General features: G+C 48.0%; 1 pseudogene; it reads left to right on the forward strand.

The window, feature by feature from the left end:
- The first annotated feature begins 3,436 nt into the window (after positions 1-3,436).
- On the forward strand, positions 3,437-8,218 carry LOC119517407 (annotated as a pseudogene).
- The last annotated feature ends 1,675 nt before the right edge of the window (positions 8,219-9,893 follow it).

Below are 9,893 nucleotides of genomic sequence, written 5' to 3' on the forward strand. Positions count from 1 at the left end.
AGCAGTGGCGCACATTATTGGGGGGGCTGCGTGGTAAGCACTGCCCCAGAGGCGGCGAGGATGTCACGGCCCCATAAAATTTGGTCTATGGTGTGTAGAAATAATGGGCGGAAGGTGCCTGAGTGGCCCTCTTCATCCTCCCACTTAATGGGCCCTATGGCCTGAAGAGAGGTGGAGGTACCAGTGGCTCCCACTACCGAGGGACCATCGAGAACCATGCACATGGTGGCATACTGAGCGGGCATGCAAGAGACCTCTGCCCCTGAATCGAGCGTGCCCGTGTACCATTGCCCCTCTATTCTTAACTTACGAGTAGGCTTTTCTGGGGTGATAGGGACTGTCCAGAGAAGCGTTTTACTGCCGGTGAAGTGATTAGTTTTATTAGAACCGGCCGGCACGCTGCCTCTTAGGGGCGGGGCTGAGGCTTGCCCCGCTTGGAGTTTAAAGCTTGCTCAGTGCCCTGGCGCTGACTGCCGTCAGGGCACAAGGGATAGCAGAGGTTTTTTAAGCTATCCTTGCTAAGATCTCTGGGGCTGCTCTTGCAATCGCGCGCCCAGTGATAGCCACGCTGGCAGCGTGGGCAAGGAGTGGGAGGGGGGCGCCCATTACGCTGCATGAAAGGCGGGCGGTTGACTTCTGCATTGGGGCACTCCCGGGCAAAATGACCGCTCTGCCTGCACTTAAAACAACCAGTGGTGGCGGCTAAGGCGGCAGTGACAGCGCCAGAGACAGCCTGGGCTAGGGACGCGGCAGCTGGGTCAAAGGCGCTGCAGGCGAGAACCCAGTCATCTAGACTTTTTTCCCGCAAGGGGAGAATGGCTTGCTTACAGGGGGGGTTAGCCCCTTCTAGAATGAGTTCCCAGGTGAGAGCTAACTGGGCTTGGGGGTTGCTAACTTTTCTAGCGCAGGTTTCTTCGACCCTGGATACGAAGGTGGCGAAAGGTTCGTTTGGCTCCTGGAGGAGCTTGGTAAAGTTGTCAGGTCGACGGGCAGAGCAGTTGGCAAACGCGCGTAAGGCGATGCCTCTGAGGATAGTCCAGAAGGTGGCAGGGACATTAATATAAGCAGACGCATTTAGAAACGCTCCCGTGCCTAAATAGGCTTCGGGGGGATGATAGACTCCAGTGGCTGCGTCTTGCTCACTTTGCTTAGCTGCTTCCGCCTGGAAGTGAGCACGCCAGTCAACAAACTGGCCGGGGTTAAGAATGGAACGGGCAAGCGAGGCCCAGTCTTGGGGGAGGCAAAAGTTCATGGCGATATCCTGTAGTAATTGGGAAGCGTATGGGCTACCTAACCCGTCTTCCTTGACGGCCTTGCGAAGCTGCTTGATAGTATCAGAGTCAATGGGATACCAGTCGTACGGTTTCTGTGGTGTGGGGGCAAGGTTAAGAGGAAAGCAGCGAAAAGCACGAGAGAAAGGAGGACGCGCTTGCAGAGGGCTTGGCGCGGGAGTGGGGGTAGGGGCAGCGTTGCCCCAAGGGTTGCCTTGAGGTGCTGAAGGCAGCCAGGGGTCGTTAGTCGGCAGGGTGGGAGGGGCGGCGGCAGCTGCCGGTAGCGGCTCCGAGGGGGAGCTTGTCGAAGGGGAAGGCGGAAATGGGAGGCCCCAAGCGTCGCAAGATGGCGGTGCGGTGGGAGTGGCTACGGCATAAGATGATGGACTAGCTCCGCCCTGTGAAAGGGTGGGGCCCAAGGCATAAGATGGCGGACTAACTCCGCCCTGTGAAAGGGCGGGGCCTAAGGCATAAGATGGTGGACTAACTCCGCCCTGTGAAAGGGCGGGGCCTAAGGCATAAGATGGCGGACTAGCTCCGCCCTGTGGAAGGGCGGGGTAAAGCGCTTGCGGTTTCCGGCCCAGCTTAGGGCTGACGTCATCGCCGGAGCACTTCCTCCCCTCGATGGAAGAAGGAGGAGGAGGAGGAAGTTCGCCATCTTGGCGAGGCTCAGTGTTATTTTGCTTTTTGGGAGTCACTTCGAGCGCGTTGTTAATCTGCTCGACTAAGGACTCTGTGTCCGAATCGTGGTCTACATTAGTATCGCTGTCTGAATCTGTAGACTGGGTTGATAGGGCCTCCTTGGATTTAATGGGGCCTCGATCAGGGGGGAGGGAGCCTTGAAGGCAGGAGCGGACGGTTATTAAGGTGGGGAGCAAGCCGGGAGGGAAGCGCTTGCTCTCATGTTCCATGGCGTTGGTGACCCGATCAATAAGGCGATCATAAGTAACAGGGTCCCAAAGATGGCAAGTGGTGAGCCATGGGTTAAAGGGCAGCAGGAGGTCCCAGTATACTTGCAGCTGCCGGACAGATACCTTACAGCGATGCGTGTCTAGAAGACCAGCCAGAGCACGAACTTGGGGTGCTTGGCGTGCAGATAGACGATTACCCATAGCGGAGTGAGAAAAGAAAAAGGGGGGTTGATTATTGAGTAAAGAAAATGAGGTAAACCGTGGCCGCGAGGCCGAAGGAGACGGTGAGAATAGAAGGCAGGACCCTCTAGTAGCGAGAGCAGTTCGGGGGGGGGGGGGCGGTTGCAAAGAGGCACACCGCGCTAAACAAAGAAACAAAGACACAGAGGACCACAGCAAAGTAATGGAGGGGAAGAGGGAAAGCTACTGGAGGAAGAGTGTTAGGAGGAATGGGGGGACATAGGAAGAGAAGACGAAAGGTAGTCGGGGGTAAGAGTTAGGTTAACGCGGGAAGGGAAGAGCGGCCCGGGCGCGGAGCAGCGTGGGAGAGGCGGCTCCGGACGTGGAGCGGCGAGGGAGAGGCGGCTCCGCGGGGCGGCGAGGGAGAGGCGGCCCTTACCTTGCAGGCGAGGAGAAGGGGAGCTGGAGAGGCGTCCGGGCGAGCGGGTGGTTTCACTGGACCGCTGCGTGGAGAGGACTTTTAATTCCAGGGGCCCCACATTGGGCGCCAGTTGCGGTCGCAGTTGACTCGTCTGGGGGAGGGTGGCGGCCGGTTGCTAAATCCTAGGCTCCCAGGATTGCTCCGAGGGTACCGGCGGCGGGGGCTCTTTCCCGGAGGCGAGGGCGAGGCGGGGGACTTGGCCAGGTCCCCGGCGGGAGGCGTGCAAAGTATGGAGGGCGGCGAGAAAGGAACAGGCGGGACATGTTTCTTTTAGGATGAAGAAAACCAAGAGAGAGAGAGTTTATTAGGGGAGAGTACAAGCTTATATCGGGCGGTTTAGAGGGCGGGGTAGCTGTAGGGGTTAAAGGCTTGGATTGGTTCTGAGAGAGCGCGGAGGTTGATTGAAAAGGGGCGAGAGTTGCTCCGGTAACGGTGTCTGGCAACAATGTATGCGCACTGGTGGTAATGGGAGTTGCACCGGCAACGGGGAGTGTCTGGGCAAGATAAGGGGGTGGGGAAAAGGCGGTTCCCTCCGGCAAGCCTCCCCTAACAGTGGTGTATTTTGGGTGAGGAAATGGGGCCTGCCTCCGGCCTCACTTTCCCAGGCCCGGGGGGCTGTAGAGGGCGCTGTCGCCCGTGCCCACTACCCTCCCCAGGGGTGGATCCGGTCCCCCAGCCCAGGCCCGCCAAGTTGAAGCACGTAATCAGTGTCCCGCACTTGGCATAGGAAGAAACCAGGACATTGATCTTATGAATCAGCGTAGATTGTCAAAAGATTTTTCAGACAGAAAACAGCCCGTGATGGTTTATCAATAAAGCCGGTGGAGAGGTAGGTGGGTGTTACAGGAGATGATGTGAAGCTGTGACTTTGCCTGAGAAACTTGCTGTTGATAAGACTGTCAATTCCAGGCCTCAGCTCTCTGGACCACTCGATTACAAGGCAGTACATAGTGCACGTAACAAAGGACTTGCTTCTGATGACAGTTGGAGAGCACCTCCTCCTCGTGAAGGTTTTGTGATGAATCGAGTGCAAGGTGATTATTTTGAAAGTATAAAATACTTGTTTCAATCAATGTGCACACTAATGCTGCAGAGCTTGCAGATGTGCTCGAGATGGGCTTAGCTGTGGTTAGGAGTGCTGTTTCAATGTATTGCCAGTTGGACTTTGCCCATAAGAAGGGACAAGCAGTAAATTTGGATCAACTTCACTCATCGTGGAGGAATGTTCCCTCAGTAAACAGAGTAAAGATTACTTTAGATCCACAGAAGAGGCTCCTATTGTGGGGTGGGGCGGAAGTAGGGGTCCTGTACTAGGAGCTTCGTCAGCTGCTAAAACTGACACAGCCGGCATTAGCACTTCAAGTCTACCTACAGCCTATACAAAGCGTATTGTGTTCCTACGTGACCCAACTCTTACTGCCTTTTTAATGATGGGAAATCTTTCCCCCAACTTGAAACGTCATCAGTCACAACGTCTGAAGTTGGCAAACTCAGACTCTGGACAGGTTCCTAGTAGACCTAAGGGAAGGTTCGGAGCACTGGCAGGGAGAAGCACACGGATGGTTTGATCACGCACTTACTCTGAGAAACAACACTGTTTCTGCGTCATAGTAAAGATCTAGTTGCACAAACTGCACAGCCAGACCAACCCAATTACGGTTTTCCTCTGGATCTCTTACGCTGTGAAAGCTTTCTTAGTTTGGACGCTGCACCTTGCAGCGGAGTTCTAAACAAAAATTACCCCCTGCTGCTTTCTGTGGCTCCTCTCACCAGTGAGCTCCGGCCCATCGGCAGCTGCAGCCTGCAGCATATCGGACCAGCCCCTCCGGAAGTCAGTTCTTCCCAGTTTGAACTGTACGTTTATCATGTCCCTGGACATGGGCCACCATCTCTCTCACTGTCCAAAGTTACAAGACCTCACGAACTGCCAGATATATTCCAGGGTTATCATCGGTCACTAAATGTCTTGGGGTCGTGATCCTGGGCAGCTCCTGCTTCCCATGTGCTCACGATGTTGCGCGAGGTTTTAGCACGTTCTGCAGTTCCAATCCAGGGGCACGGTCTGCGTGGGGTAGAGAAACTGTCCAGGGACCGTTTCCATTTGGTGGAACTGAACGACAAGGAAAGTTCCCTCGCGTTGATACAGTGTTCATAAAGCATTGCAAATGTTAAGGAACAAAGTGACCTTGCAGCCTTTCTGTGGATGTATCGCCATGTTGGATGCTTCTAGTCAGCCTGGAAACAGAAAACCCAGTGATGCCTTCGACGCCGGAGGGGAACCTGGCTTGGCTTCTGGCTCGGCTGTCGATGGGAGCACCGAGTCATTTGAAACCGTCGTTGAGGAAGCAACTCTGGATTCACAACAAAGCGAAACTCCGTTTCCACAGCAGAGGGAGACCGGGCTCCTCTTGAACTGTGCTTTGGAAGCCACTGTTAGTTCTGAATGAAACCGGGAAGTTCGTAGGAAAATCACTACATGTAGCCATTGCAGAAAAGCAAGCCTTCAGAGCCTCTTGCATTCCAGTAGAAAACTCTCTGCAAGTCCTTAACTGTGTTCACTCGTTCCAGGAGGTGCTTCAAGACTGGATGTTCACAAAGAGGCCAGCTTTTGCAGTTTGCTGCCACAGTCATCTTGTGCCCATATGGGACCTCCATTCCTGCAAAGAATTTAATTTTTAAAGATGGTATCATAGCAGAACGGAGCGGACAGTCACTCCCCATTTCTTATTGCTAATCTCCATTGGCAATAATTTGGTTATGCCATTTGTTGCCCACACGTTCTGCCTTTTTTCTTTCTTAGCGTTAGCTTTACAGTGCCAGCCTCTGTGGCAGTGCAGTTCGTGTTTAAATGATGTTAAAACTTTGGGGAACATGTTAATGTTTTCTGAAGTTTTGCTCATTATTGCAAGTCCTTATGCAACAAAGAGCTTTTTAGCAGCCAGCCCTGTATTTTTTTTTTATTTTTATTTTTATTTTTATTTTACCTTTAGACAATCCACATAAACCTGAGGATATCCTTTACAGGCTTTATGATGACTATTATGTTTACATGCAGTCACTATGAAGACTGCAATGGTAATTTTATATGTTAGTTTACCAACTGTAAATCTTGTTTAATTTTATATTTTGTTACCTATACTTTAGGGGATCATGGGAAGAGAGGGAACTCTTCCTCTAAAAAGGCTTCTTGATACTGAAAGTAGCAAAACTGTAAAAACAACAAAATCCAGGACTGAGAGATGATGTGATGGAGCATTAAGTACCCTGTGGAGGATTGCAAATTATGTAGATCAGCACAGTCATTGATCACTTAACCTGGTGTTATAAGGTCTTAATTCAGACTATAACAATTCACTGGCATCTCCTAAGAAGCTTTGGAAAACATCCTATTTTTAAACAAGGTTAATACATGGACTTTGGTTGTCACTCACTTTCGGCTTTATATTTTCATCAAGTCTTTATGGGAAAATAGAATGTTTTTCCACCCTAGTATCTGCACTGCTGCATATTTTCACACTGATTTTATTTTTTGTTTAGTAGCTGCACCAATGAATTGTTTTGAAATTGAATCTGATGTTTTCAAACCAAGGATTCTGATATTAGGTTAGAATTGCATATTAGAAGCATTAAGGGTATGTCTTCTGATCTAAAGGCTCTGTGATAAACCAACTTTGAAGATATATTCTTAAGCATTCTGCATCTTAAATGTATGTGAATAGTTTTGGAGAAAAGTGATCACGAAAAATTGAATAATTTCAAAGTGCATTTCAAGTCATTGATTCTTTTGGTATCTCAAATGTTAATTAGAATAATTGGAATCACTTTTTAGATTTTTAAAGTTACCTTCCTTAGGAAGTTTGTGAAGTGTTATAATTTAGTTTAGCTCCTCTAGAGGGTAATCAGTTACTGGTTTAAACTGTAAACACACTGGTCAAACAACATATATTGAAAACACTTAAAGCATTAGAAAATTTGGGAATGTTATAACCTAAACATTTTTGCTGATGCTTTTTTGTTATTCTTAGACCTATTTGTGCATTTAACATTTTTCTGGAAATATATGCCGCCTTAAAACCACGACCGTCACCAGGCTTTCAGTACCGTGGCCTGGCCGTGGGGTTTGGTGTTTCAGGCCCGGTTGCCTGTGGCACAGTCAGTGCTGTGTGTGTCGGGGGGTAAATGCAGTAAACTTCTAGTTTTCTCCTTAGTCTTATATGAGGTAGAAACCAAGTATATGTTATAAATGTTTGACTACAAAAGGAAAAATACATACTAATATTAAAATAATTTCTATGGCTGTGAGTCATTCATTTATTTTTCCAATAATTGATATTGTACATTCCTAGCGCCATTGGGTTATGTAATTTTTACAGTCTTTCAAGTGAAAGTTGTGAAGTACTTCATTTGATCAGGACCCTTTAATCTCATCTGCATTTCCTTTGTTTGAATTAGTTGTACTTGTTTTATTTATTCACGCATTAATCCAAGCTCGCTGGAATGACAAGTGCGCTAATACAGACTTGAGTATTTGTGGTTGTTGGCAGTGAGCCCAGTTGCTAGTGAATTTAAAGCTTAAAATATGGGAGCGACTTGCTGCTTTATTTCCCTTCAGAGATAAAGGAGGAAAAAATAGAAACTGATAATGATCATGAATTCTAGGGAAAGTACTAAAAAACATGCAGTAGACTCTGGTTTCTTGTGTGAACGAGGAAACATCAACTGTCTGGTTCCCAGGAGACCCCGGAGGAGGGGCTCTGCGTCTTCAGAGCTGGTCGCAAACGTGAAACGCTGCTGCCCACGTGGTGCTTCCGTTGGTTTACACTGACTCACGTAGAGATGCAGCTCTTACATCTTAGAAGTGTTGATTCAATTCAACGAAAAGGTAAATTTAAAATATAGACCTTGTTATTTGCCAAAGAAGATTCATTCAAAAATGTTTGTCCGATTTTTTGGGTGAAATTGGAAGTGATTCCATTTGGCTTTGTGCTGACCTGTCCCCATTCTACTGTAGCTTAAACCAGAGAGAAGGAAGGACAAACGTCAGGAACGACAGGGATAGTAGCGTGGTACCATTTTCCTCCTAAGTGGGTCTAAAGAAATACAACTTTATGTCACTTGTTTAAAAAATGGTCATCTGATTTCCTGGGTATATTCTTTAAAAATATGTAACTAGATGATTTTATATTTGTTTTTTGGGGGAATGTTGGTTTCTGTTACTGTTTTCAGTTTCCTCTGCCATTCACATTTCTGCTTTATGTTCGGTGTTTCAAATATTTGTATTTAAAGGTTTTAAAGTCCACAAACTGTGAGTGCAGTGGATTGTTTTCTGGTACGATGTTAACATTATACAATAAAATGGATGAAAGCATTGTCAAGTTGATTTCATTATTGTGTTTGCAAATAAACTGTGGTGTTGATCAAGGTACTGCCAAAATGTGTGTGACCTTCTGCAAGGCCCTTTCTTAATTTTAAGAACCATTCCTTAAAAAAAAACCCATACATCATGGTTCCTCACGAAGCTGAGCATGTGGGGGCCATAAGGTCCTGCAGCCTCATTAGGAGCATTTACTTGGAGGATCTGAGAGCAGCGACATGAACAAACATTTGCACACTGGTGTTCATGGCGGCCGTATTCGTCATTTGCAGTGGGTGGAGGTGGCTTAAGGGTGCACTGACTGAGGAACAGAACGGTGAGCTGTGGTGTGCGTGTACAAGGAAATGCTGAGCTACTGTGAGAAGGAGTGAAGCTGTGAGACACAAGGTGAATGGAACCTTCAGACAGCATTTTGAGTGAACTACGCCAGAAACAAAGGCAAACACTATAATGCCTCACCAATATGGACTAACTACAACGTGTAAACTCAGAATTGGACCTTAGAGCACAGCTTATCAGGGGAGCGATTATTGTAACGGTCCCTACATTGTAAGCTCTTACAGCAGTCACGTCTATTCCTGAATTGTAACGGCTATCTCCAGATTCCGAGATGCTGATACCTTTGTGTATGACCTGATTGATCCTGGGAACTTTGGGTGTCTGTGTGACACCTGACACTCAGAACTAGAGCTCGGCAGCTATGAAAGTCAGTATTAGCACATACAGCAACTGTTATAAAAAGCTGAAAAAGAGTCCAGATTTCAAATAGAGATATGGATGAAGCGGATGCGGTTAGGAGTAGGGCAAATCGGGCCAAAGGGTAAAGGACAATACTGACTGTGCTTTAAAACTTCAAATGCCATGTGAGACCAAGGGAAGAGATATTTAGTTGGTACAAGATCTATATTTCCTAAACAATTTAACTTGCACAGTTCGTTCAAATTCCATAATTACATGAAACTTTTAATAGGAAGTGTGACCTGGTAGGTTTGCCTAGGTTAGCGTCAAATAGCGACACATCCCAAAGTAATTTGGACAGAGAATAAAAATATATATGCAGGGCCCCCCAGAGGAGCTGGGGGAAAATGCAGAGGTGTTGGGCTTCCTCACCTGGATGGTTGCTGATGTTCTCACGAACACTGAGAACTGGCGGTTTCATGTGCTGAGCCCTCTGTGAAGCTTGTTGCTGCAAAGGAGAGGCTAAACCTGCTGGTAATTGTGCCTGAGAGTCTCCCTGAGTACCTCTTTGTTGCTCAGATGTGGCCCTCTCTCTCTCTCTAACTGAGCCACCTCAGCAGGTGAACTCACTGCCCTCCCCCCTACATGGGACCCGACTCCCAGGGGTGTAAATCTCCCTGGTAATGCAGGATATGACTCCCAGGGATGAATCTGGACCCAGCATCGTGGGATTGAGAGTATCTTCTTGACCAAAAGGGGGATGCAAAATGAGACGAAATACTTTCAGTGGCTGAGAGATTTCAAATGGAGTCGAGAGGTCACTCTGGAGGACATTCTTATGCACTATATAGATAACACCTCTTAGGCTTTAATGTATTGGAATAGCTAGAAGTAAATACCTGAAACCACCAAACTCCAACCCAGCAGTCTGGACTCCTGAAGACGATTATATAATAATGTAGATTACAAGGGGTGACAGTGTGATTGTGAAAACCCTG

Source organism: Choloepus didactylus, chromosome 21, assembly GCF_015220235.1.
Source record: "Choloepus didactylus isolate mChoDid1 chromosome 21, mChoDid1.pri, whole genome shotgun sequence".
Classification (NCBI taxonomy): Eukaryota; Metazoa; Chordata; class Mammalia; order Pilosa; family Megalonychidae; genus Choloepus; species Choloepus didactylus.